Source organism: Pongo pygmaeus, chromosome 9 (assembly GCF_028885625.2).
Source record: "Pongo pygmaeus isolate AG05252 chromosome 9, NHGRI_mPonPyg2-v2.0_pri, whole genome shotgun sequence".
NCBI lineage: Eukaryota > Metazoa > Chordata > Mammalia > Primates > Hominidae > Pongo > Pongo pygmaeus.
In genome coordinates, this window is record NC_072382.2 from 117,691,863 (window position 1) to 117,718,624 (window position 26,762).

The 26,762-nt window shown below is 44.6% G+C and overlaps 1 long non-coding RNA gene across 1 annotated transcript; it reads left to right on the forward strand.

The window, feature by feature from the left end:
- The first annotated feature begins 1,058 nt into the window (after window positions 1-1,058).
- On the forward strand, window positions 1,059-24,743 carry LOC134740341 (uncharacterized). Its single transcript, XR_010127739.1, has 7 exons — window positions 1,059-1,734; window positions 5,054-5,278; window positions 14,229-14,409; window positions 15,564-15,786; window positions 22,965-23,134; window positions 23,656-23,790; window positions 24,318-24,743. It is a non-coding gene; the product is annotated as an uncharacterized LOC134740341 (long non-coding RNA).
- The last annotated feature ends 2,019 nt before the right edge of the window (window positions 24,744-26,762 follow it).

Genomic DNA, 26,762 nt, shown 5'->3' on the forward strand with positions numbered 1-26,762 from the left:
AATGCCTGGTTTTCTAAATTTTATTGGTGTCAGGACAGATCTTTGATAAGCTTTAATGTGCTATTAATTATTTGGGCTGTTAAAAAAGGGAGTGCATGAGAGGCTTGGAGTTGAATGATCTCATTTCTGAGGTGCTGAGGAGGTACACACATACACCCCAGTGGAAGCCAACTCAGGATCCAGCTGCTCACGGAGTTTCTCCCTCTGCTCAGACACCAAGAGCGCTGCTGCCTGAGACTGAGCAGAGTGGGGAACTGGGGAGGATCTCCACTGCTTTGAACTTAAATGTAACTTGGGCAATTTGGACTTCCTTTGGGCTTAATTTGCAAGGGCTAAATACTTTGATTTTGGACTTTAATCTCTTTGGGATTTTAATCTCTAAATTTTTCCCTAGGAATTTGATAATGGGAAGGGTTTATATCCAAATTTGGGGCATCTTATTTTCCCATTTATTAGTGAAGAAATCTTTATGCATTTTTTATTAGCTCTTTATGCATTTTATTATTGAAGTATCTTCACTCTGCTATTAAACCTCATTACAGAACCTCTGATGAGGTTAGTGGGCCATGTGGCTGGACATCAATTTGGATTGGAAATAGAACAGGCTCTGAACTTGCAGTCTTAGACACAACATAGCCTTGGACTGGATTTTATTAACACACTGTTCTGGCTCATCTGAGAGGCTTATGGAAGTGAAGTCAACAGTGTCTTAGGATGGTCCCAGGAAGGCACAGGAAGGAACAGAGGTTGATGCTGGGGAAGCGACCTCCTGCTCAGATAGTTAGCTCATCCCCTCCTGGAGCCGGATGACCACATACCTGGTTGTCCAGGGGTTAAGCATTAAGCCCAGCTGGTTAAGATAACAAAAAGCTGGGGAATTTTTATCCCCTTCTTTCTCTAGTTTTCATATAGAGGGACTTCCCTGACCCCACACACTTGGCCCCTCTCTGCTCCCTTTTTGACCCAGCTAGGAGTGATTTGTCACTTGAGTTTATGTATGACTCACTCTCTTCCCCTCCCTCTCCCTCTCTTTTTGTATATGCCTGCCCTGGGAGAACACACAAGCTCTGCTGTCAGCCATGTGGTAAGATTCGTGGGGCTGGCTCTGCCCCCACTGGGGAAGCCTGAAGTTTTGGGGGATCAGATCAGCTCAGGGGTTGAGTAGCAGGTCATTCTGGTCAGACACAAGCCACACCCTCTAATTTAACATTATCAGGAATAAAGGTGCTATTTTGATCTTCATTTCTCTGGCTCTTGGTCTGTCAATGGAGTGGTTCTGTAGTCGGAGAGGGAGAAAGTAGAGTTACAAATTTGCCCCCCTCAAACCTGAGAAGCAACCCTTTGGACCAATAGCAAAGTGATTTCTCAGCTGTGAACTAACAGTTTTCTTTTGGAATGAATCGTGTGCTTTCAATTTTCCACTTCAAAAACACACACTTCAGCAAAAGTCACTTTACAGCAAATGAAAGAAGAAATTTCCCCAGGGGAGAAAGGGGTTTGATACTTAGAGGAGGGTAGAAGGGATGACTTAGGAGCATCTATTTTTCCCAACTGTGAAGTCACCAGGAGGTCTTTTTGATATTGTTGCCCTTCTAGCCAATAAGGCAGTGGTTTGCAAAATGTTAGCAATTAAGCAGTGCTCTAACTGGCTGAATTGTATCTCTCTGTCCAGAGTTCTGGGAGAGAACATACGCAGGGTTAGGCATGGCAGAATGTGTCTGACTCACAACAAATGTAGGAAGGGCTGGGTGGGTTTTATTGTGGGATAACTTTCCCAGAGCCTCCTCTATTTAGCTCTCCATATGGAAGCAGGGCTGTCAAAACGGCAAGTTCTACAGAGTGGCCCATTGCAACTGCTCCTCATTAAACTCCCTTCAGAGTCAAGAATGTGTTCACTCTCCTCTTCCTCTTTATATACTCACCACTGCCATCACCACCACCTTCACCTTCATCATTGCCTCTCTCATTTATGGAGCACTGTGCTAAGCCATTTTTATGCATGATCTTCTCCTCACAACAACCCTGTGAGATAGATACCTTTATTTCCCCCCCATTTCCAATGGGTAAACTGAGGCTGCAGGAAATTGAGCCAATAAATGGTAGAGCCAGAATTCCAGCTCAGACCAATGTGACTCCAGTACACTATGCAATGTAGATGCCTATCCAATGTCTTCTTGGATGCTTCCAATGACGAGGTGCTCAGTAGCTCCTGAGCTTCCCGTTGCACTGTTGGACAGAATGTAAGCCTCCCTCCCCAGGTCTTTGACATTCTGCCTGTCGTTACACAGAATGCATCCTGTCACACCATGGCGGCATGTTTGATTGAGGCAGGGCCCTAGTTAATGCTTTGCAGTCAAGCAGGGATACTGGGCTGGTGCAATGTAAAATGCTGACCTGGGGAGATGGCATTTCACTGAACTCACTGAGGCTTGAAATGGGTGTGCTGTGAACTGTACAGCCTTGCCCTCCTGAAGGGAGGGCCCCAAGGGATAGCTGGAAGGCCTGGCAGAGTGCCTCTCCTCCGTCTCAGCATGCCATGGCCTTCTAGAGGGCTTCCAGTTCCATGCTGAGGCTGTACTTCCCTCTCAGGGAGAGCTGGTTGCTCCCGCATGCTGTTTGCAGTGTTTTACATCTACCTCTACAAACCTGCTGGGCGTTCTGGCTGGATGATGCTGTTCACATTCCGAATGCTTGTGTTTACCCACCTCCTCACTGAACAAATTTACAAAGTCAACATTTTGGGACATCTCAGAGATTTAAAAAAAAAATGGCAACACAAAACTAACACAACTATGTTGTCCTCTCCCACCCCCTTGTTTCTAACACATCATAGAGTAGAATTAACAAGATTCTAGTCCTTTGCACTGGATCAATTCTGAGATGCCATCTCCACCCAGTCTCCATACCGTCTTTCCCCTAACTCTCGCTGTTCTGAGAAGTGATGGTAAACAGAATACAGGCCATTGTGTCAACTATACCTGGCTTCCAATCCCAACTCACTCTCTCACTAGCTCTGTGATGATGAGTAAGTTACATAATCTGTGACCTTTAGTTTTCTCACGGGAAACTGATACCCGCTTTGCATTGTTGTGCTGAGCTTTAGGCAAGGTATCCAGGATGTGCATGGTTTTGGTTGTTGGTTGGTCATTTCAGGATTTCATCCTTTTGATCTTGACCAGTTCAGTGATTAATGGTTTTCAAGAGTTAAATCTGGATGATGGAGTAATTGAGTCACGAGTGGGACAGGGCAGCTGGACCCAGAGCAGACACTGAGCACCCCTGGGCAAGCCCCCAATCTTCCTGTGTTTTTGTGCCTCCATCTGTTGTGCCCTGATCTGAAATCATTTTGTCTCTTACTGGAAGGATGTGAGGCTGAGACGGAAAGAAGGAGAGGTGCTCAAAAGTCTGCTGAAGAAAGACGAATAGCCCCTTGTAAGCCCCACTTGCTGCTGCCCACCCTTGATTGTCTGTGGCCGTAGAGGAGAGAGAGCGTAATTCTATAAGAGAGGAGCACCCAAAACTGCTGCTTGATAACCCTGGGTGTCTCCTAGACAAAAGCCCTGCTTCTTGCGGTATTGTTCATGTTCTTCATGTTCTGGTCCCAGGAGACTTCTGCAGAGGCATCTCTCTGCTCCCCTCTCTCCCCCCAGGGACTACCCACTCTGCCTTGAATATACTGTGCCCATTTGCTCCTTTGATTTTTTATTCTTGGAATGTCCTCCCTTCAACCTCCTTTGCCCCTATACTGCCCCACCAGGTGAACTCAAATTCATCCTCATGGTTTCCTCTAAAGTGTCCTCTGATCTCTATGTGGCTTTTTTTTTTTTTTAACTCCTCCTGACTTCCTCTCCATCTTTCTCCCTCTTCTCCCTGTACATGCAGTGACAGCCTCTACTACAGCACCTCGCATTGTGCTGCAATATCTGTTTACATGGCAGCCTCCCCTGTCAGATTTAGGGCAGGGACTGTGCTTATTCTTCCCCATGTCCCCATTGCCCAGTAAAGTGCCAGGCAAATAATAGATAATTAATAAATACTTGTTGTTGAATTGCATTCGGAGCTGTGTATGCCCCAGCTCTCTTCTTCCACCTCTCCCTTCCCACAGCACACTCATGGTCTCTCCCTCTCGCCCTGCCTTCTCCTCATTTCTCCCCTCCCTTGTTCCATCACTGTCCTTGCTATCTCCTAATTGAATTTTTCTGGACAGTAACAAGGCCAGAGATATCTTGCAAAGTGAATACACCACCCACAAATAATCAAGTTGCCACCATTCTCTTAGGCGAGCACTATTTTGGGGATACTATTTATCTCCCCTTCTTCCCATATGTCCACCCCCAGGGTGGGTCATAAAGGGGACAAAACCAGCTCCTCTAATTTGGTGGAGTCCAGCGTGGAGCCAAGCAGCACACGTCCCTCCTCCTGCTCCTCTTACCTCTGCAGGCAGCTCTGGGCAAACAAGTCAGTCTTCATTAAGACAAGGCACACCTGTTACCTGCGCGAACTCTGCCCTTCTCCCCGGTGGCAATTAGCCGGGCTCTGGCTGGTGGAAAAGCATTGGCTTCCCCTGCTCCCTCTGTGAGCTTTTCTTAGTGAACCGGCTATCAGAATCTCCTGCCCAGGGGTCCTGCTGTCCGTTATTATATCACCGCCCCTGCCATCCTGCCTTTACAGCAGCCCTTGGAGAGGAATCTTAATGTGTGCTGAAGACAGCAGCAGGAGTAGGAGGGGGCAAGGACAGACAAGAACTTGGGTTTCTGGGCAGGTGAAGGGGGCCTGCACTGTATTGTTTTAAACTTCAGAGAGACAGTTTCAGGAACCTTGTATTTATTTATTCCTTATTTCCAGTAAAGGTGAGAATGCAGTGAGGGCCAGTCCAGCATGGATAAAATAGAGCTGCCTGCATGGTGGGGATTGGGGTGGGGGTGGGGAGAAGAAAAAGTGCCACTTTGAACAGAGTAAGGAGGGAATGAATGGGCTTTGTGGGGTCATTTAGTCCATCCTCCTGCCTCCCTAGCCTTCTAAACTATAAAAGCCTTCCCTTTCTCTCAATTAGGAATGAAGCATGCTGGGCCTCACCTCGGACCTGCGCACTGCCCCTCATTATGTTCATGATCGGGTGAGGATTCTTGTCGCATGTCTTTCCAAGTCCTTGCAAGGCAGTATCTCTCTGCTTACAACATTATATTCCAGCAGGAAATGGAGAAAGAGTGGCCAGAAGGTGAAAAAGAAGAGATGACCCCCTGAAAGGGACATCCACATTTATTTGAGCACCTACCAGGTACCAGACATTATGCCTGACCATTTTTATCCACAATTTTAGTTAATACTCATGATAACCCAGGAAATATTAATAGATCAATTTCCCCACTTTACAGAAGTAGTCACTAAGACCCAGAGAGAGGAAGGGATTTTCCAACATTGCCCAGCTGTACGTAGTGCCCACTGTACCCTTCTACCCATTGTATAGAGTTGAGCAGGTTTTTTAAAGCTCTCTACACCTCAGCTTTTCCATCTGTAAAATGAGAGAAATAATAGTAGCAGCCTCACAAGGTTGTTGTTAGAATTAGAATTAGTTAACAGATACAATTCTTAGAAGAATACTTGGTATATCATAAACATCTTGTAAATGTTAGCTGCTATTATTAGTAGTATTAATTATTATTACTTGAGACACAGTCTTGCTCTATTGCCAAAGCTGGAGTGCAGTGGCACAATCATACCTAACTGCAGCCTTGACCTTCCCCGCTCAAGTGATCTTCCCACATCAGCCTCTTGAATAGCTCGGACCACAGGCATATGCCACCACCCCCAGCTAATTTTTTTATTTTTTTATAGAGACAGGCTCTCACCATGTTTCCCAAACAGATCCTGAACTCCTAGCCTCAAGTGATCCTCCTGCCTCAGCCTCCCAAAGTGCTGGGATTACAGGTGTAAGCCATGGCACATAGCTATTATCAATATTTTTAGTCTTTTATTCCTGAATGACAGAGCTTTCTGGGCTTAATAATAATAATTACTATGTATGGAGCACCTTCTATGTTCCAAGCCTGTGCCTGGCACTTTACATTAATTATCTTATTTAATCCTCAATGACTGTATAATGTAGTATTATTATTTCTATGTTTCAAAGAAGTCAACTGAGGTTCAGAGAATTTATAGAACTAAGTAAGCTGCAAGGCTGGATCTCCAAGCCAGCGTCATGTGATTCCCAAGCCCACACTCAGCCACTGCACTGTACCACTTCCCAGAAGAACCTGTGGGCAGGGGTGATCTACTTGGAGATGATCCATCTTTGCTTATTATCATGTGAGGCTGCAAAACCTCCTTCTGTGGCAGAACCTCCCACCCTCCACACCCCAACATTTTCCAGCTGCAAAAGACATCGAGGGGCAGGGAGGTAGGTTTGCTTCCTCTTCCTTCCCCTCCCCTCTCTTCTTTCTCCTCGCTCTCCAGTCCTTCCCTTGCACATTGAGGTAGCCTTGTGGAGCTATAACTGTGTCTTGGTGGGATGTCTCATAACTGAGGCTGCTGGGAGAGAATTTTGGACAGAGGGAAATTTGGAGGGGATTCCCTTTGTGTCTCAGGATGAGAAGTTCAGAGAAACAGCTGGTAGCCATTCATCATGCATGCCTACTCATACATAGGTCAGATATGAGGCAGGGAAAGCCCCATTACTAGAAGGGTTTAAACACGGACTGTATAACCATTGGCCAGGGTTATGAGAGTAGCATATGCCTACTCATACATAGTTCAGAAATGAGGCAGGGAAAGCCCCATTACTAGAAGGGTTTAAACAGGGACTGGATAACCATCTGCCAGGGACCTTATAAGGGGGAATTCCCTCTATTGTCTGAGGTTAAAAGAGTTTCCACAGTTTAAGCACATGAGAGGGGAGCTCAGAAGACTTAAAGCCAACTTCTGGAGACTGCTGCAGGGACCACAGTGGGTTCTGAGCAGTAGAAACCTGATTCACATTCACATCCAAAGCCCCTACCAGCTATTCCTAGGAAAGCCCAAGCTGAAATGGCATATCGTTTTCCCACAGGTTTCTACTGTTACCCCACACTCTGGCCTTCCTCATGTATCCATTTCATTAGGCCCAAATTCCCCAGAACAGAAAAAGACAGCAGAGAGCTAAGAGCCTTTCTACCTGTCCAGAGCAAATATGTGTTGGATGTGTGTGTGTGTGCATGTGCAGAAGTGTGCTGTAGGGGCAGGATGGTGGCTACTGGTGGCTTTTCCTGGCCTTTCAAACCCCATGACCTGAATGATGTGGCTTCATGGGAGCTGGCCATGACTCAACTGTGGACAAAATTCAGCTTCTAAAATTCTGGAAATCAAAAGAGAGTTCTATTGGCTTGTAAGCCAAGGAGTGACCAAAGTACATAAACAACGTGTGTGTGTGTGTGTGTGTGTGTGTGTGTGTGTGTGTGTGTGTGTGTGTATGTGTTGGGTTGGGTGTGCAGGGGTTCCTCCTCTTTGAGCCATCATTCAATGCCCAACTCAGCCACATACTTCTCTTAGGACTCTGAGGAGTTTCCTAAAACCCAATGAGCCTTCTTTTATTGAAGCATTGTAGAAATAATAGTAATAGTAAGTAAAGCAATAATAATAGAACCAATTCCACAAAAATGTGGTAGGACCAAGTGGATAGTGAATGCAAAGCACTTGGTGGAAAGAAAACACATGCTGATATGGTTTGGCTCTGTGTCCCCACCCAAATCTTGTCTAGAGTTGTAATCCCCAAATGTTGAGGGAGGAAGGTGATTGAATCATGGGGACAGTTTCCCCCCATGCTGTTCTCATGATAGTCAGTGAGTTCTCATGAGATCTGATGCTTTTATAAGTGCTTGGAAGTTCTTCCTTTGCTCTTCTCTGTCCTGTCACCTGGTGAAAAAAAGTGCCTGCTTCCCCTTCCCCTTCTGCCTTGATTGTAAGTTTCCTGAGGCCTCCTCAGCCATACTGAACTGTGAGTCAATTAAACCTCTTTCCTTTAAAAATTACCCAGTCTTGGTATGACTTTATAGCAGTGTGAGAACAAACTAACACATATGCCCTGGAGGGAAGAGCTCATTTCATTAATGCTAAAGTCAACAGAGCCTTGAAAACGGCTTGCAGGCATGGCCTCAGGAAGAGCGAAGAGCCAAGAGCCAAGTGTGATCCCCTCTTCTACCCCTAGGAGCTATGGGCTAAGCCCCTTGACCAGCAGACTTCCCAGGATGGAAAGGAGAAGAGCTCAAGGAATTGCCATGAAGAGTTAGTGTAGAGAGTAGTTTGGTGATGAGTCAATGGTCATTCACCCCACACCTCACGGTGCAAGACTTTGTAGTGAATCTTCGGAGTCCTATGTCTCATTTTCCTTATCTAACAAATGGCATGGTGGTCCTTGCCCTAGCTAACCCATAGGATTGACTTGATTTGAAAACCCTGAAATGTTACTTGGTGGTGGGCTTCAGGCTCCCCCAGGCAGAATCCTGCAGCTGTAGGCTATGCATATGCCTCTGTGGACAGGGACATCATCAGCTCTCTATCCAGCCCACTCCCCACACTCCCACCCCATGGCAAAGCCTAAGCTTTGTGCCTGCTAGAGGGACCAGAGTCTCACTTAGGGAGAAACAAATCTTCCTCCTGGAGGAGAACAGGCAGCACTCTGGGTGTGTGCCTGGGAGCCCCAACCACTCTGGCCATCCTCCTATGTGAGGATAGGGAGCTAGGTCAGCCCACCCCCTCCATGTTGCTGCCTTTAAACTACTGTGCTTTGTGCTTTCTGGTGTTTCAGTTTATCATCTCAGGATTTAGAATTGGGAAGCAGGACGCTCCTTCAGCTCAGATGTTTGCTTGTGCCCCAGACTCCAGAGACCCTCTCCCCACCTCCTTTCCTCCCTTGCCCCCTTCCATGGGGACCAAGAGGGGCTCCTGCCTCAGGCCTTGGGGAGGAGCGCAAATGCCCTATGGAGGCTTCCATGGAGAGACAGTGGCAGAGGATGAAAAAGAGGAGCTGAAGAAGCAGAAAAAGGAAGAGAGGAGGAAAAGCCAGGAGATTACAAGGGATCAAGAAGAGGCTGTTTAAGTACATGGCAGCATACCCAGGAGCTGGGCTCCTGTGGTTGTGTGGGCTGGAGGCTGCATGGCAGCGGACGCTGAGAAGAAGCTGTGCATTAGAGAAGCTGAAAGAAGATGGTCTGTCCTCCCACAGGGGCCTCAGGGACCTCAGGCAATGCTGGGCTCTCAGAGGGTAGGGTGGGGGCATCCATGCCCTCATTTTGGCCTAGGAGGCAACAGGTGTTTATCTGAAATGCCTCTGCACATGCAGTGGACATCAGACAAAGACAGTGTGTGTGTTTATGCATGTGTAGATGCACGTGGGAGACATGTTTCAGTGTGCAGACTGTGTGCATTCACGTCTGTGTGTTTTCGAAAGTGCAGGTGTGCATGCCTGTCAAAGAGGCCCATGGGCAATCTGAAACCATGACTGGACGTCAGCCCAGGCTGCGACAGCCCAAAGGACAGCCCTCTCCCCACATCAGGGCTGCTCTGACCATGTCCCAGCTTAAGCAAGGCAGTTGTCCAAGGCTATCACCTTGCTCTCTGCTGGGCTCAATTCATGACTGACAGGTGGCCAGGACCCAGTGGTTTACCAGGTACTTTCACCCTTAGGCTCTCACATGGTCCTGGTAAAAACCATGTGGTACACAGTACAGTTCTCTTTACAGAGACAGGAACCAAAACTTAACGTCTCAAAAAACTGCCTTTTGAAGTAGGATCCAGTATCGTTTCCTTTGCCTGCAAATGTCATTAGGTACTGTTTCCTTATTTTTGGGCCATCTCCTCTAACATCTCTACCCTTTTAACCCCTAAGGGTCAAAAATGTGCATAAAAGGCCAGTGTAGGGACCTTGCTTTCCCCATCAATGTTCTTTGTGGCTGGACTTAAATGGTTAGGGTGAAGGTGGGTCATAAGTCCAGAGTTTAGCTCCTGGGGGACCTTCTTCCAAGGCCTGGGGGCCTATAAATTCCAAATTCTAGACTTACAGGGATTTTAAAGTTGGAAGCAGTTCTGTATAGGAGGGAAGAGGTGCTGCTATCAGGAACTCAGAGAGGATTTTTGGAATCTGTTGGGACTGTTTTCGAATCCCAGTTATGTGACAGGGGCCAATTGATATTCTCTCTCTCTGCATCTCAGCTTTCTCATCTATAAAACGGGAATCTAATAAAAATAATAATAGCAAATACTTGTAGAATGCCAACAAGATGTAAGACCCTATTTTTAAGTACTTAATAGATATTAATTTAATCTTTACAACAATCTTGTGAGTCAGGAATATTATCACCATTGAACAGACAAGAAAACTGATTCTCAAAGTATTAAGTGACTTGCCCAACATCACAGTGCTCATACACAATGAATATGGTACTTGAGCCCCGCAGTCTGGCTACAACATCTGTGTTTAACCACTGCAATACTTCACAGCAGGGCTGGATAACTACCTGAACCTTGGGTGGTAAAAAAACAGCTTAACAACATGTGGTGGTTTTAAAACCTGTCTGCAAACTCTTTGATACTCCTCCATCAAAAGGCAAAATCTAGGTCTCCTCCCCTTGAAAGTCCTAGATAAACTGTGTGACAGACTTCAAGAATTAGGATGCAGTGAACAGGATGCTATGAAATTTCCAAGGGTGGCTTAGGAAAGGCCTTTGGCTTCTGCTGGCTTCTCTCGGGATGCCTGCTTTGGGAGCCTTCTGCTGCTGCATGAGATCCCTGGCTACCCTGGAGAGACGTCAGACAACAGGTGAGACGCCCAAGAGCCCTAGCTGTCTTTGTCTTTGCAGCCCAAGCTCCAGACATGTACTGAAGAAGCTTTAAGGATGAATTCAGTCCCAGCTATTCCCTGGCTACAACTATAAGACAGACCCTCCCAAGTAAGAACTGCCTAGACAAGCTCAGGCAACTCCAAGATTTAAGAGCAAAATAAAAGATAGTTATTGCTTTAAGCTACTGTTTGGGTGGTTTGTTATGCAGTAGTAGATAGTCAGAACATAACACTTACTTTACAATAGTTGTAAAGTAAGGAACGAGGAATCATTTCAATGAGGAATCACTGAAAATGTAGATGTCAAGCCCTTGGTAGTGACTGCCACCTCACTTTCCCTCATTCATCTGCACTCTCTGGGTATCCTCACCAGTACCTCTTGTCTTAAAACAGAAGTGACTCATACACAAATTCAATAGCCACCTCCACCAAACTCTGGAAACCAGTGTCGTGGATCGCAGCTTTCTCACTTATAACTGGTGATCTTCACAGCTCTTTAAAAAACAAAAACACTGCACATGATGCTACCGCGTGGAGGCACTGGCATGTATAGACAGGAAATTATCAGCACCTTATGTCATTCCAGAAAAGCTCCTGGAACTTACACTGGGCACGCTCTGTTACTGACCTCTCTCCCTTCCCTAAGAACACATTAGGTTCACACTGCGCCACCTTTTCCTTAGATGTGGTTTTGTGCAGGTAAAGACTTTAGCTTTATTTTATTCTTCCATGCATTTTGTGGATTACATCACTGAGACAGAGAATAATGCATATGACAGTATAATGAGGGAGCCACAGGCCTATCTGAGGGAAGAGAAGTGGAAAATGAAAGAATAAAGGGGAATGAAGAAAGGCTAAAGAAAAGAAAGAAAGGCATAGAGAGGAAGAAAAAATCAGAAGGGGGAGAGAGAGAGAGAGAAAAGATAAAAACGTGGAAGGCAAATGAAAGGGAAATGGGAGAAAGGACAGGAAGGGGCTTGAGATGAAAGACAAAATGCAACGAAGAGAAAGTGGCCATTTCATTCTGACCACTCTGCCTTCAGCTGAGTCCTGCAGCCAAAGAGCCTGGAGGCTACAGTCCCCAGATCTGCCCACTGCACTCAGTGCCAGGGCTGGCCGTGCACATATAGCTCTTGCCTGCAGCTCAACACCCTGAGCTCCTTAAATAGCTTTGAACCGCACTGAGTGGTGGATAAACATTTGTTTCACAGCTCACAAAGCAGAGCTGCTGGCTACCAGCAGTTTTGATGTAATGAGTTCCATTCTGGACCCCGGGGAGCATTTAGAATGGGCTCTTCTTTGCCCAGTCTGCCAGTCAAGCTGGTACCAGGGGGAAAGAAAAAACACAACACTAATCTCTTCCCCACCATCCCTGTCCAGATGGAGTCCCCAGAAACCAAAGTACTCCATTCTCAGGGGATGGGATTAAGGAGCAGGGTGCCCCAGGAACCTGAAATGCAAGTGCCAGAAAGGGTGGCTGGATAACCTCAGGAAATTATTTGAACTCATGAGCAGTCCAAAATCCACTCACTTCTCAGGAGCTAAGAATTGCAGACAGAGTCTCTGGTCTCATCCCCGCTCTGCTTGCTCCACACAGCCTTCTTCTGCAGCTGTGGAGCTCAATTCTTAAGAAAGGAGATAGGAGAACAGCCTGGCATTGCTGCCTTTGGTTGGCAGCTGCCCTCCTTGACCACTGCTCTCTACCACCCAGATTGTGCCCAGAGCTTCCTGTTTACCTCTGTGCTTAGAGAGCCACAGTGCCCTGCGTTGTGACCCCCATTCCCATCACAGCAGGGAAGGGAGGGTGGTGGGGAAGGGGCTGCTAATCCTCCTCTTTATTCCCCCCTTCCCCACAAACTCCCCACTCCATGACAATATGACATACCGCCGGAAGGAGCTGAAGACCAGTTGATATGATGAATAAATGGTAATTATGTGGTTGGCCTTTCAGCACTTCCTCTGTGGATATTAATAGCCATTAATGCCCTGCTGTTTTGCACTGCACCAGAGTCTGCCAGACAGAGCACAGGGCAGGTCACTGCCCCAGCCCTGTGCTCACCCGCCAACCAGCACTGCCTCATTTGCTTCAGAATTTCAGGAAGGAAATGAACTTGCAAAGACAGTGGGTAGAAAATTAAAAGGGGTGAAAACAAATCCAAGGGGGAAGTCATTTAGATTTCCAGGCAAATTGGTTGTTGAATTGGCTTCTTGGACTGTTATGATTGGGATCTCCTAGGGGTCATCTTGTCTCTTTCCAGATTCTAGGCAGGAGTCACCATGAAAACTTATATCCTTTTCCTTAGAGTTACTGGGGCTGAGAGAAATTGGCAGATGAGTACAGAGGCAGACTTGAATTTCCCCACCAAAGCAAGTTGGGCAAGAGCAGAACTGACCAGGCTTAAATGGCAGAAGTGTAGACAAAAGTGGACAGCCTGAATCCTACCATTCTTTGTAGCAGCAACGTGGTGTATGGAAGGAGCATAGACCTTGAAATCAGACTCTGGAGTTAACCAGCTGGCCCAACCACCTGCTAGTTCTACGCTCTGCACTATAGGAGATAACAAAAAGAGTGTAGCCACGGCATGAGAAGACTCAACTGTATCTCTGTGTGATCTTGGGTAACTTACATACCTTCTCTGGACCCTAATTTTCTCATCAGAAAAAAAATTTCCTAGAACAGGACAGTATATAATAAATAAATACTAGTCCTTGTTGAATAGTGTGTTGGAGCTACCCAGTACCAGCTCATGAGAGCCAATGGTATGCCTCCCTTCCCAAATTTGTGTTCAGTGACATCACATTGGTAGCTTGAAATTGGCCATGGTAGCAATATTTATACCAGAGAAATTGGTAATGCTACAAATTAGGTTTATTCCCACCCCCACCCCCCTTAGGAGAACTGATTGTTCAACATATACCAGCAAATGGCTGTTCCTGCCTGTTTCAGCTGTTTCGAATAGTGGGGTCTTAGAGCATGTCTTCGGGCTCCTGAAAGCCACAGGCCAGCCCTTTGGATGATCTATTTGTCTCCCATATACCTCAACAAACTGTTCACTTCTAACAGGGATTGTCAAAATCTCCTTGAGGCCCTATTAGAAAGCTGCAGCTCCTTGATCTATTCAGCACCAAGGGGCAATTGTCGAGGAAGTTGATTGTAGTTCAAATCCAGGTATCAATTCAAAATGTTTTTGCGTCAGACAACCGTGTGCGATCAATCAGTAATGTAATCCTCTGCTGGTAGAACACAAAAACAAAGCCCCACCTTGCCTCGTAAACACAACATCATTAGTCTTAGGATAAACTATAAATTGATGCATAGAGCAAACAGCCAGAGCTGCGTCCCGGGGAATGGGAGCAGATGAAATAGCAGTACTTTATGGTGAATGACAAATCATTGCTTGTTCCGTTCCCTATCGAGTGGAACACCATCAATCACATGGTGGACTCGTTGGGTTCCAAGACAGATAGGACATCACGAACAGATGCTATGGCTGAGACTGCTGGCCTGGGCAGCGCTGTACTTTTTGCTTTTCCTGGAAGGGGAAGAAGAGACCAATCCACTTTCTGTATGGTCCTGTCTTTCATTCGAGTTTATAATGGTAAGTCAAGGAATTCCATCAATCATAATGTCCTTGAGAATGGGAACCTTCATCCTTTTCATGTTACACAAAGTCCTGTTTGAATGGCAAGGGAAAGGCCAGGCTTCTAACCAAAGAAAGAAGGAGCAGAGGACGGATCAACTGCTTTTTTTATTTCAGAAAGTCATTAAAGTCCTGTCTGTCCTCATGTAGTGACTCTCAATCTTTGGGTCTGCCATAGTGCCTGTAATCCCAACCCCTTGGGTCACTCTTTTATATTAAGGTACTATATTCAAAAGGAGCATATTACCATGTGCATCCCAGCTCCAACACAATGGGGCATTATCTGAGCACGTAATAGGTGCTCAGTATCTATCTTCTAAATGGATAAATGAAAGGATGGATGCATGATAATACACAGTAGGTAGTTTGGATGGAAGGAAAACAGGAGCAGGAAAGGAGTGAGAGGTATGATTGTAAAATTAACATTAGAGTAGGTGACACTACTTTCAAGGACAGGAGACTGGAATTGGTGATCTAAAATGAAGAAAGGTGATATAAGAGGGAAAATAGGAAATCCTGAAGATAATACCCATCTCCTTTCTAGTGTTTCCTATAGCCAGTTGGTTTTTAAGCAAAGCATGTTGAGGGAATAAAAATCAAAGCCTGTCTCTATTCTAATGGGAACATGAGGAAAGGAGGAAAAGTTAGATGGTTGTGATTTGCTGTCGCTCATGCATAATCTCACAGGCCCTATTTCTGGCCTTCTGCCATTCGTGGGGCCAGGGAACTGAGAAGCAATGGAATCTTTCTGACTGCTGATTTAATTAAGTGTGGCTAGTCTGTGACAGAGGCTGACTCGGCACCAAGCCAAAGTCACAGGTGAGTTGGTCATGTCATTGATGGGTGAGTCCAGCCTCATGTTTGACCAAATCAACCAGTCATTTGGGATATCTGAAGACTTACGGATAGCAATTGATCCTGCTATGGTGCTGGAAGACACTGGTGATTTGGTTAAAACCCATCTCTCTCTCTATATATATATATAGTAAAGAACATACTGCTAATTCAGGCAATCTGACAGTCTGGGGTAGCTACAACTTTAGTGATATCAAGTATTCGACATTATGTAGTGAAAACCATGTTTGATTTATATCTTTTTTCATTTCACCTAGTTGTTGTGGACATTGTGCTGACACACCTAAGGGTGGTTTGGAAACAGTTGGCATGTTTTCTTTATGTATTTTTCACCTCTGCCATCTGTAACTGGGAAAGGGTACCCTTCCTCCTGCCAGTTATCCCCAGCTGAAGTCTACACAACCTTTACCCAGACATCAGAAACAGCTGTCTCAGGCAGAAGGCGCTTGACTCCAGGTGGGCGCTCAGCAGCAAGGGCAGGTGAGATAATGAGCAACAATAAAGTCCTTTTCAAAGAGGAGGGAGTCTGTTGGAGGGGTGAGTTGGTTAGCATATGCTGGCCCTTACTTGGCTTCTAGCATTTGTTCTTCTGTGCAGCTTGTTTCTCAGTGTGATATCAGATTTACTTTTCCTTCTCTTCCTCCTTTCCTGCCTTCTTTTCTCCCTTCATTTACTGTACATGACACTGTGCTTGATGCCACAGAAGAGTCAAAGATGATGCAGCTATCACCCCTACCCTCAAGGACCCAGCCACACTCTACCTAGGAAAAAGGCAAATCAAACACAACCATGTTGCTAAAAATAATAATAAATGAAGAAAAGATAAGAAGAGATTAAGCATTTGGAGTTCAGGAGAAAGGAAGTAGATGTGTATTTGGGTTTCATAGAGGAGATAAATATTGTACACACATAGGCCTAAAAGGACAAGTGGGATTAGAATGGTTTCAGTGCATGGGGCCATCTAGAAAATTATATGCAGGGGGAAAGGAGAGAATAAAGATGTAAATGCAAAAATAAATTAGAGTAGTGTAGCTAAAGCAGTCAAAAGTCCTGGAGAGAAAATACAGGTAGGTGGGTAATAACACTTTTGCCCTGATGAAACAGTGGCAGAACAAAGAGGGTATCAGATGCCAGGTTAAGGATGTTGGACACATTTTGGCCATCCATTGGAAACCATGGAAAACTTCTTAGCAGTTTATGATACTTAAACATCTTTGGGAAGAATAATCTTGCATCTATGTGTAAGGTAGTTTGGAAGGGGGCAAGATAGACAGTAGAGATAAAAGTTAATAGATACGAGTCCAGAAGATGGCAATTAAAATCTTGTGCTGAGGCAATCATGAGAAAGCCATGAGGGGACAATGCTGGACAGCACGTCTGATTGGAATAAATAGGACATGGTTCTAATAACTACACACTAAGATGAGGGGTGAAGAGTCAGAAGTCACTGCAGCTTTGTGCTTTGATATTTGGTTGAGCTGACTTGGGAGAAAGGATGCTGATGGTGTCAATCTCCCTTTGATCCACCTCTGACTGCAGCACAGCTATAGTGGAGAGTCCCACAAGGCCTCAGACTCACCCAGCACTTGACTTGCATCCCACCTTGAGGGCTTTCTGTGCTTCTTTCCACATCGTGCCCCAGGACCTTCTTCAAAACCTAGGAGATTGCTTGGACTGCCCACAGAATAGCTTGAGTGTAGGGAAGATAATGCCCTGGGAGACTCCCAGCTCATGGGGAATGGGATCAGTGCTGCACCTTTAGTCCTTCAGAAGAACAATTGAAAGCATCTGTCAACTTCTCAGGAGGTCCCAGTGGAATGGAGGCTCCATTGCCCACAGCACTGATCCTGATGATGTTTCTCACATCAGTGCTTCCTGCTCCTGACTAATTCTCCCTGCTCAATCACTGTTACATGCTGGGATCACCTCCCATATGAACTACCTGCACCCATTTCTTGCCTCAAGTTTTGCTTTTGGGAGAACCCAGGACAGACATACAGGTGGAGCTCTTCCAAAAACGAAGGTAATTGAGTCCAGAACTCTAGAGAGATGCTGGGGTTTGAGATATTTATTTCTAAATCATCTACATGGACAAGGTAATTGGAATTAGGGAAGTAAATACAATTGTCTAGGGGAGAGAATATGGAGAAAGAAGAGACAAGGGAAGAAAATCAGACCTTGGAGAATTTTCCATCTGGTAGGTGGGAAGAGAACAAGCAACTAATGCAGTAGATGGAGAATAAGAAGGGCAGAGAGATGGTTGTGGTAAAAGTGAAGGGATCCTGAGAGTGACCATCTGAGATGAATGCTGCAGAGGCCCAAGGAGGATGTGGCATTTAGAAAGTCTTTGAAAACCTTGCAAGAGCGATTTTGTTGGTAACAGTGAAAGCCAGTTGCAAGTGTCAGTGAGGTAAGGAAGTGGAGGCCCAGAGCATGGATTGGAGGTCCCTAAACCTGGCTCTTTGGGTGGCTTTAAAAAATACCAACATCTCACAATAGACCATCTGAAGTAGCATCTCCAGAGAGAAGGGCTTCTCTCTCAATTAGATTGAGGGGAAAGAGAGGTAAAGTGATAGTCTGATAGCTTGAGGTATCAAGGCATAGAGAAGTATTAAAAGTAAAAGAGAAATAGAGAAGATGTATCCAAGGTGGAGAGAATTAGTCAGTGGAAAGGAAGATGTTAAAGATGCAAGATGATGGGGAAAATGTCTGGAGAAGGACTCAGAGGAGAAGGGATCAAGAACATGACTTTACTAAGTTTAGTTTTAATAAAGAAGATTCATTCATTCACCCATTCAACGGGCATGGGCTAGGTTCCTCTGTGGCAGGGCACTTTGCATAAAGAAAGGGCAAGTTATGGCCACTCCCCTCTAGCAGAGAAGGAGGTAGAAAGAATCACTAGAAAACTGTCAGATTCTAGGATAGAAACATTTGTGGTATTTTGAATAGTACCTCTGCCCACGTACCGACTGAGAGACTCAGGAGAAGGTAAATTCCCAGGGCTTCAGTTTTCTCAGCTTTAACCACCACTCCCCTGGGTTGCTACAACAATCACACAAGAACATTGTGCTAATGTGCCCAGCACAGTGTTGAGCACGTAGTAGGCCTTCCAGAGAGTTAGTTTTCTTTATCTTGGAAGCAAAATACAATGACACTGCAGAGGAAGAAATGTTTTACTCTGCTCCAGGGGCTAAGTAAAGCTTTCCAGAAAAGCTATTACTCAAACTAACTTGGAGCTGAGAGGGGAAAAGAGAGAGGCCATCTGAAAATTTGGGAATCATTGGAGCAAAGAGCAGGGCAACTGGGGAAGGTAAATCAGATGGCTCTTGTCTTCCAATAAACAGAAAGCAAGGTTGTCATTTAAGGGTACGTAGTATGGGCTACATTGCATCCCTCCCCTGCCAAATTTATATGTTGAAGTCCTAACCCCCAGTACTTCAGAATGTGACTGTATTTAGAGACAGAGCCTTTAACAAGGAAATTGAGGTAAAATAGGGCATATGAGTGAATGAGCTTTAATCTAATAGGACTCCCTATAAGAAGAGGACATTAGGACACAGACATGCATTAGGAGAAGGCAGCCATCTGTTAGACAAAGAGAGAGCCCTTGGAAGAAACGAGCTCTGCCAACACCTTGATCTTGGACTTCTAGCCTCTAGAACTGTGAGGAAGTAAATTTCTGTTGCTTAAGGCACTCAGTCTGTAGTATTTGTTACAGCAGCCCCAGCCAACTCACACAGTAAGGGTGTGGGATAGCAGCAGATTGGAGAGATTGAGGAAAATGAGGATGGTTTGGAAGAACTCTGATGGGGAGGTCAGTTAAAGCTAAGGAAATGGTTCCCGAAGAGATGGTGGCCCAGCTCACTTTATGGATTATGGGTGGGCCCATGACTTTTTTCTCCTGCAGTGTTTGCTAGGGCAGCAGGTTGAACCTGGGCTGTGTTTGGGTTCTGGCACCAAGGGACTCATTGGTCAGGAGAGTGGGAACTTCCAGATTGGCTGAGGGCAGGTGAAATGACTGGCCAGGGGCACAGGCTCAGGGAGACTAATGAGGCCAGAAAGGACATGCTTCTCTCCTTAATCTGAGAGATTAAGGAGAGTTCTGGAATGGGAAAATAACTGGATGATTAAATGTGAGGGAGTAGGAGTTTGGAAAGGACAGAGACTGTATCACAGAAGGGTAGTGGGCTTGGAGGTATGCTCATGGTTTAAAAATAATGGACAGAACTTTGTCATAACATGTGAGGATGGAATAGAATGGTACAGTGTCAGATTTCCCCATGGAGAGTTAGAGTAATGGTATTCTCCAGCTTCCAGGCATCTGTGTTTTAACAGCAATGTACTTCAACATCATGGCTTGAAGCCCCTTGTTGCTGGGTGGATATGTGAGGCCTTGGACCCTTAATGTCTTCCTAAAATTATTATGCTCTAGTGGGGCTAGAATATATGTCTCTTAACTTCCAATTTAGGACCCTTGAAAACACTGTTCCCATTAGTAAGGCCATGGTGGTCAGGGCACTGGCATCCTTCCTCCACAGAGAGATCACGTTTAAGAGCCATTTTCTCACCCCCTCTCCAAAGCCCATGAATTCACAGAACTCGTGACCAGGTACAGGCAGGTGAGACTACGAACCACATGATAGAGCTGCTTCTTAGACTCTCACACTCTATAGCCCAGACCTGATTATAGCCCTGAAATCATCCCTAAGTGCTTGGAGAGGAATGGAAGGAAATGGGAATTAAATATCTTGAGAATGTCTTCAACCCAGGCCATTTTCTGTCAAATCTCTGCTTTAAATGATTTTCTACATTTTTGTTAAAGATATTCACAGATTCCAGTTACTCTTGCAATAAGCAATCACGCCCCAAGCCTAGGAAAGAGCCTGACACCAAGCAGGCACTCATTAAATGTTTGCTGAGCTATTATTGAATGCTCAAGTCTTACTACCTGGTAGTTCTTCCTTATATCCTGCCACCAATGTATTTCTTATAGTGTGGTTAGCTGATGGTTTCCATATTCTCTAGCAACAGTTCCTAGCTTACTTGTCAAAACACACTGGTTTGCCTCATCTGTTTTGAGGTACACTGCAAGTAATTTGTTACCAATAATAAAACATCACATCTCAGAAGGTGATTTTGTAAATAGAGAAAATTTGAAAGAGTGCTTATCGTAACGTCTCTCTTGCTTTACTTGCATTTCAGTTTGCTTTCTTGAGTGGGAGGGCAGTGGTAGAGTCACAGCTGGATAACAGGGGATTGTATATCACCTCTGTTAAGGCAGTGGGTGTGTTTGGAATATGTCACTTTCACCCGAGTGTCCTGACTAAGGAGAGAAACAGCTATGAGACTCACCGTTGGAACATTCCTTCCTCCACATGGAATAGATGGCTACATCTTTAGCTTTCTCCTTGCCAGGATAAACATTCACAGATCTGCCCAGTGGCTGGACATTCAGCACATTCCTGAAGAGTATTTTAATTGGCTGAGTGGGTCTCTGAGGACCTGCCCCCATTAGCAGGAGAGTGATTCCTGAGTGTTACCCAAACATAGCAAGTGCAGCTGTGTCCTAAAAACACAGTCCTGGGGACCTCTGAACCACATTTCCCTCTGTAGCCTTGGCTATTTCAAAGAGATCATTAACAAGGTGGAATTGGGTGCCCAGAGGGTCACTGCACAATATACATTGCTACTGTCTTTTAATGGACTTTCTCCAGACATGGTGATTCTTAAACTGCAGCATCGGCAGCTGCTAAGGACAGGGAGAGCCATGCTGTCTGCAACCAGAGCCACCCTGCCAGTCCTGTTGAAGCAGATCTGAGCTTGGGCAGATGGATCAGGCTTGGAGAGGGGAGGAGGGGAAGTGGGTTTAAGGGGAGGGGGCATCAACAGAGAAGCTAGGCAGCCCTCAGAGGACTTTGTTATTGATTTAGCGTGAGAACTGAAAGTGGCAGGCAGGCAGGTGGCAGGGACGGGCAGGAGGGGAAGACAGGTGTAGGCAATTGTGGGCAGTGATTAGCTGGGGTGGTGCAGATGTGGCTGGGGGTGTCAGCTGGTGGTGATTAGCATGGGTGCTTCTGAGAAGTGTTGCATCAGATGGTGGTTTCAGAGTCCAGATGTGAGAAGCCAGTGGTCCCTGCCTTCCCCTGCTTCCATACACGTTTATACTCTCCCTACTCTCCCAAGCATGCACTTGCACTTTCACCTTCCCTGCCACAACCACCCCTTTCTGGGCATTCCTCTCTAGGTGAAGGGCATGGACATCAGATTGTTCTTCCCTCAGTCTTCAGGTTTTCCACTAAGTTCTGACATGACCACACAGACTGAACACCCTCAGACACCAGGCAAGATGAAATCTACATAATAGGTCAGTGCAATCATGCTTATTCCCATGAGACATGCACCTGGTGACAGAGGACTTTTATACCCCAGTGTCTACTTTGCCTGTCCCCCTTTTTATAACCTGCCTAAAATTTTTATTAATATAAATATTTGTATGTGATTACAATATATACAAAAAGTAAATACGCCAGCATAACTCCCACCCAGATCAAGAAATAGAAAATTCCCAGCACTCCGTTGGACCCCATTCCAGCCACTAACTTCTACCTTTGTCTCCAAAAGTGATCACTTGACTTCAGTCACCATAGATTCATTTTGACTGTTTTGGAACTTTATATAAATGGACGCATACACAGTACATTATGTTGTATCTACCTCTTTTTTGCTTAATAATATGTTTGTAAGCAACCGTTTGTTCTTTTTCATTGCTGCATATTATCCTACTTCTAAGTAAATCGCAATTATCGGTTCCAGTGTTGAGAAACATTTGGGCTGTTTCTGGATTGGGGTTATATGAATAATGCTGTTCTAATCACTGTAACGGGTCCTTTAGTGGTTATACACATGTATTTCTAGATAGTTAACAGTGAAATTGCCAGAGTTATAGGGTGTGGGTATATTTAGCTTTAGCAGAAACAATTTGATAGAAAGCACTTTGCAAAATGATAGTGCCATGTCTCTACTCTGATATCTCGGGACTGGCTTGCCCTCAGCCAGAGGCCCAGGAGCTGGTAGGAAACTAGCCACCATCAACAGCTGCCTGTCTCGGGCATTCTGTAGGACCCACTGTAGGACTTTTGCTCACCCATTTCAGCATTTGGTTCCTTGTATTCATCCTCTCCTAAGTCTTGGCGCTTACAGACTCTCACACCCTATAACCATTTCAGGTGCTCCTCGCATTGATGACCCCTTTAGCTATGGCTTCTGAGACTTACTGACCAGTTTATCTGCTCAATTAAGCTCCCAACTACACTCCTACCCCATTCCACAAAGTTGGATCAGACGCATTCTGGTTTGGGCTCCACAGAGCTGATTCAGCCAGCCCTAGTTTCTAGTCTCTCTGTTAGAGAGTGCAGGATGATTGGAGGTGGAGCTTGTCACACCGAGAAGAGAAGCAGGTGAACTGTAAGACAGGCAAATCAATGAAATTGGCATTTTTCTTTATTAATGGGCCCAATTTGTCCTGGGTTAATGGCTATTTACAAAGTTTCAAGATGCCTAGCCCTTTGAGTTTTACGGCGTCTTGACCATACTTTCTTGATATAGTGTGTGTGCATGTGTTGCTATCCCATAGCATCTGTTTATTTCCATGTCCGCAGCAAAGTGCTGGGCACACAGAAGGACAATGTGATGAAGCGCCATCACGTGGCTGGTAGCCTGTGGTGAGTCACCGGACTTCTCGACTCCCACCTCACTAGGGTGGAAGGAACAGTAACCACAAGGCTCCACAACTCGGGCTGTGCCCGCATGATTGGAAACAATCTGTGAAGTGAGTCACATCAGTTGCAAAAACAATTAAGTCAGTGGGAAAAGAAAATCAGTAAAACTGGTTATTTGGCTTGATGAAAAGAAAGCAGTCCATTGTTTGGTTACATTTTTCACTTCCCAGCTGGTCATTGTGACACTGAGGCTGGGCTTGCCTACACAAATGCTTTCAACAGTTTTGCCCGAGACTATGTCTACACAGCTCTAAAACCATCTGGCAAGTTACTCAGTGGAGTCAAATAATCTATCAACTATTTGCCTCAATACTAATTTTAGGCTCGTGACCATTTTACGGAGACCCGATAGAAAACTACCATAGACATTTTCAAGAAAGACAAGACTTGGAGGGCACAATACCACTCCTATTACATTCTGTGTCTGGGAACTCAGTGACTTCAGGCAGTTCTAGGTAATATCTGCTAGTGGGAGTGGGAGGCAGACAGGGGTTAGGTGGAGTTCAGAGCTGTGAAATGCAGAGATGATTCCCCCAAGTCATGTTGACTGAACGCTTTGCTTTCATCCTAGACTGTGGAGTGAACGACCCCGAAGAAACAGACTTCTAATTCTAGCCTTTTGGAGATTACTAAGCCAACTCCCAGATTTTAGACATGAGGAAAGGGAGGCTCAGGAAGGTGGATAAACATGTGCAGGATCACAGAGGTGAAAAATGAGTGTTTGCTTGGCTAAGTTCAACTGTACCTACTTGTCTCCAGAGACTGCTCAGGAACTAGAACACCCTGATACAACACAGGCACTTGTGATGGAGATATTCATTCCATCAAAAGTGGAATAGGGCATGAAGGAGAATTACCTCGTAAAAGCTAGGAAGTTTCTCCTAATCCTTTTTAGGTTACCTTCCCTGTATCCCAAATGCTCTTCAACTGCCCAGGGCTCATGTCAGTCTCCAAAGAACAGTGTCCTAAGTAGAGGGGAATGTGTATGATGCCACGTTGGCTGAAGTGTGCTCTAATTTCACAGATATTCCCATAAATGCTATTTTATTAAGCTGAGCTACACTAAATCTGTCATCTCCATAAGTAACACCACAGTGAAACTGTAGGTAAGTTCAGAACACTGCAGTGAGCCATGCTGGGCTATTAGTTTCAATTCAACGCTGTTACCTGTAAGTTACAGCATATCAGGGGCACAACTTAGGCACTGAGTTTATAAGATTTGGTTCCTTACAGATGCCTTCGGCTCTCCAAAACAACAGAAATGATCAAAGATGGAGGCAAGAAGACCAGAGAACCCTAAATGTTTACTGTCTCCAGTGTGTTTGGAAACAGCTTGGACCAGTGTAGAGTGCTGGAACAGAGAGTCAAGAGCATCAGTTTCGATTCCCACCCTTACAAACTGCTCAGCTTATGGAAATTACTTTATGTTTCAGGGCTCACTCTTGCCATCTTTAAAATGGCAACACATGTACACACCCCTCCACAGTAAATACAGAGGTCCTGCAAGCCAGGATGTTAAGTATTTAGGATGAAAATGATGATGATTAAGTCTATTCTATCACTTGATCTGATTCTCTCTGACTACTCTGCAGGGGGTAATAACATGGCCTGCACATGATCCATAATCCACCATCTTCTGGTGAAAAGAGGAAAGGGGGTTAATGTGTGTGTGTGTATATATATGTGTGTGTGTGTGTGTGTATATATATGTATATATACACACAATTGTATATATACACATTAACATTAATGTGTATATAATGTATATACATTTTATATACATATCAGTGTTAATATATAAAATGTATATATACATTTTATGTATATAATGTATATACCTAACATATACATATAAAATGTATATATACATTTTATGTATATAATGTATATACCTAACATATACATATAAAATGTATATATACATTTTATGTATATAATGTATATACCTAACATATACATATAAAATGTATATATACACTTTATGTATATAATGTATATATACACTTTATGTATATAATGTATATATACACTTTATGTATATAATATATATACCTAACATATACATATACATCTATATGTAATTTATATACATTATATATATTCACACACATTAACCCCCTTTCCTCTTTTTCCACCAGAAGATGGTGGATTTTATATATGTATATGTGTGTGTATATGTATACATTATATATAAGCATTATATAATATATAATGTCTCTATGTACACATAATGTGGGTGTATATATATATATATATGCATTATATATAATGTGTGTGTGTCTGCCCCCAAAGAAATTTAAAATAAGTTGATATCTAAACACATTGTTGATGAACAAGGGCAACTAATTATCTACTTGCGGTAGAGAAGCCAGACTATTGCAAATGTCTTAGCACTTCATAGTATATTAGGAATTTTCTAGAGTGAGCTGGCAATGTTTAAATCAGATTCAGTCCTACATATTGCACTCCAAAATTGAACACGGGCTACCATGTCTGGGACAAAGCTGAAAGCGTTCAGAGGAGGCTGCCTCTGAAGGGATAAAATTGGGATGCATTTGCTTTAACACACAGGCTTTAATTAGTTGTTACTCATTAGAGGAAATCACATTTCATAGCTTCTAAGAAATAAGGCAAACTTTTTCAAAATTTGATTCCATATCCAGGAGAATCTCTCTCCACAGCCTTTTTATTGAATCATTGTAAAGTCTTCTCTTGCTTTTGTTTATTAACTTGAGAGGAAAACTGAGTTTGGAAAAGGATGTTGGAGGGACACAAGTCACAAGAAAGGTTTTCTAGACCCAGGGAAAATATGCTTGAAGAAAAATGTCTCCAACTGGAGTCAGCAGACATTAAATTACAGACATGTGCATGATTTGTCCAGATCGGTTAGAGCATGATTCTTTGCAGCAATAAAAAACAAGAGACATTAACAAGCCAATGATGTTACATGGAATTAAGTAGCATTCAAATGATGAAAGAGAAAATTAAGGAGCTAACCTTCCACTGCCTAGGCAGTTTGCACGGTCAGTAAAAATGCAAGGCTTCATTTCCAACATCCATGCCTTCAATAGGAGAAAGCAACTCTGGTGGCCCATGACCATCATATGCCCTTGGTCAGCTGTCCTGTCAGGACCTACCTGATGGCCTTGGGTGACTTAAATGGCCAGCTAAATGCAATATGTTTTGACTGTGAATCTTGCCTCTCATGGCGGTTCCCTGTCACCTCCCTGATGCAGGCAATGCCATATATCACTGCTTTTCTGCAGGCACGCCACCCAGATAGCATCTGAAAGATTGTAAACAGGATGATTCACAAACTGGTGGCAGCAGCTAAAAGCAGTGCAGTTCGCGACCCTCAGCACACGCCAAGATTCTAAATGGGATGTTGCAACAACAAAGCAGCCTGAAGATTCTAAAACACAATGGTGTCACCAGGACATTCATAGGGTGCTGTAACCTATAATTGACAAGCATACTTATCATCGTTTCTCCTTGGGCATGCTGCATCCTTGCGCACCACTGGGCCTCCTGTTGCATTGCTGCTATTTATTCGCATCTACAAGCAGGGGAGCAAGTATTCTGCGGAAATAGCCCCAGAGAGGTGTCTGATTCCCACAGGCCCTTGCAGCCAGCTACAACGGAATGATTTCCAATATCAGTTACTGAAAATTCTGACCA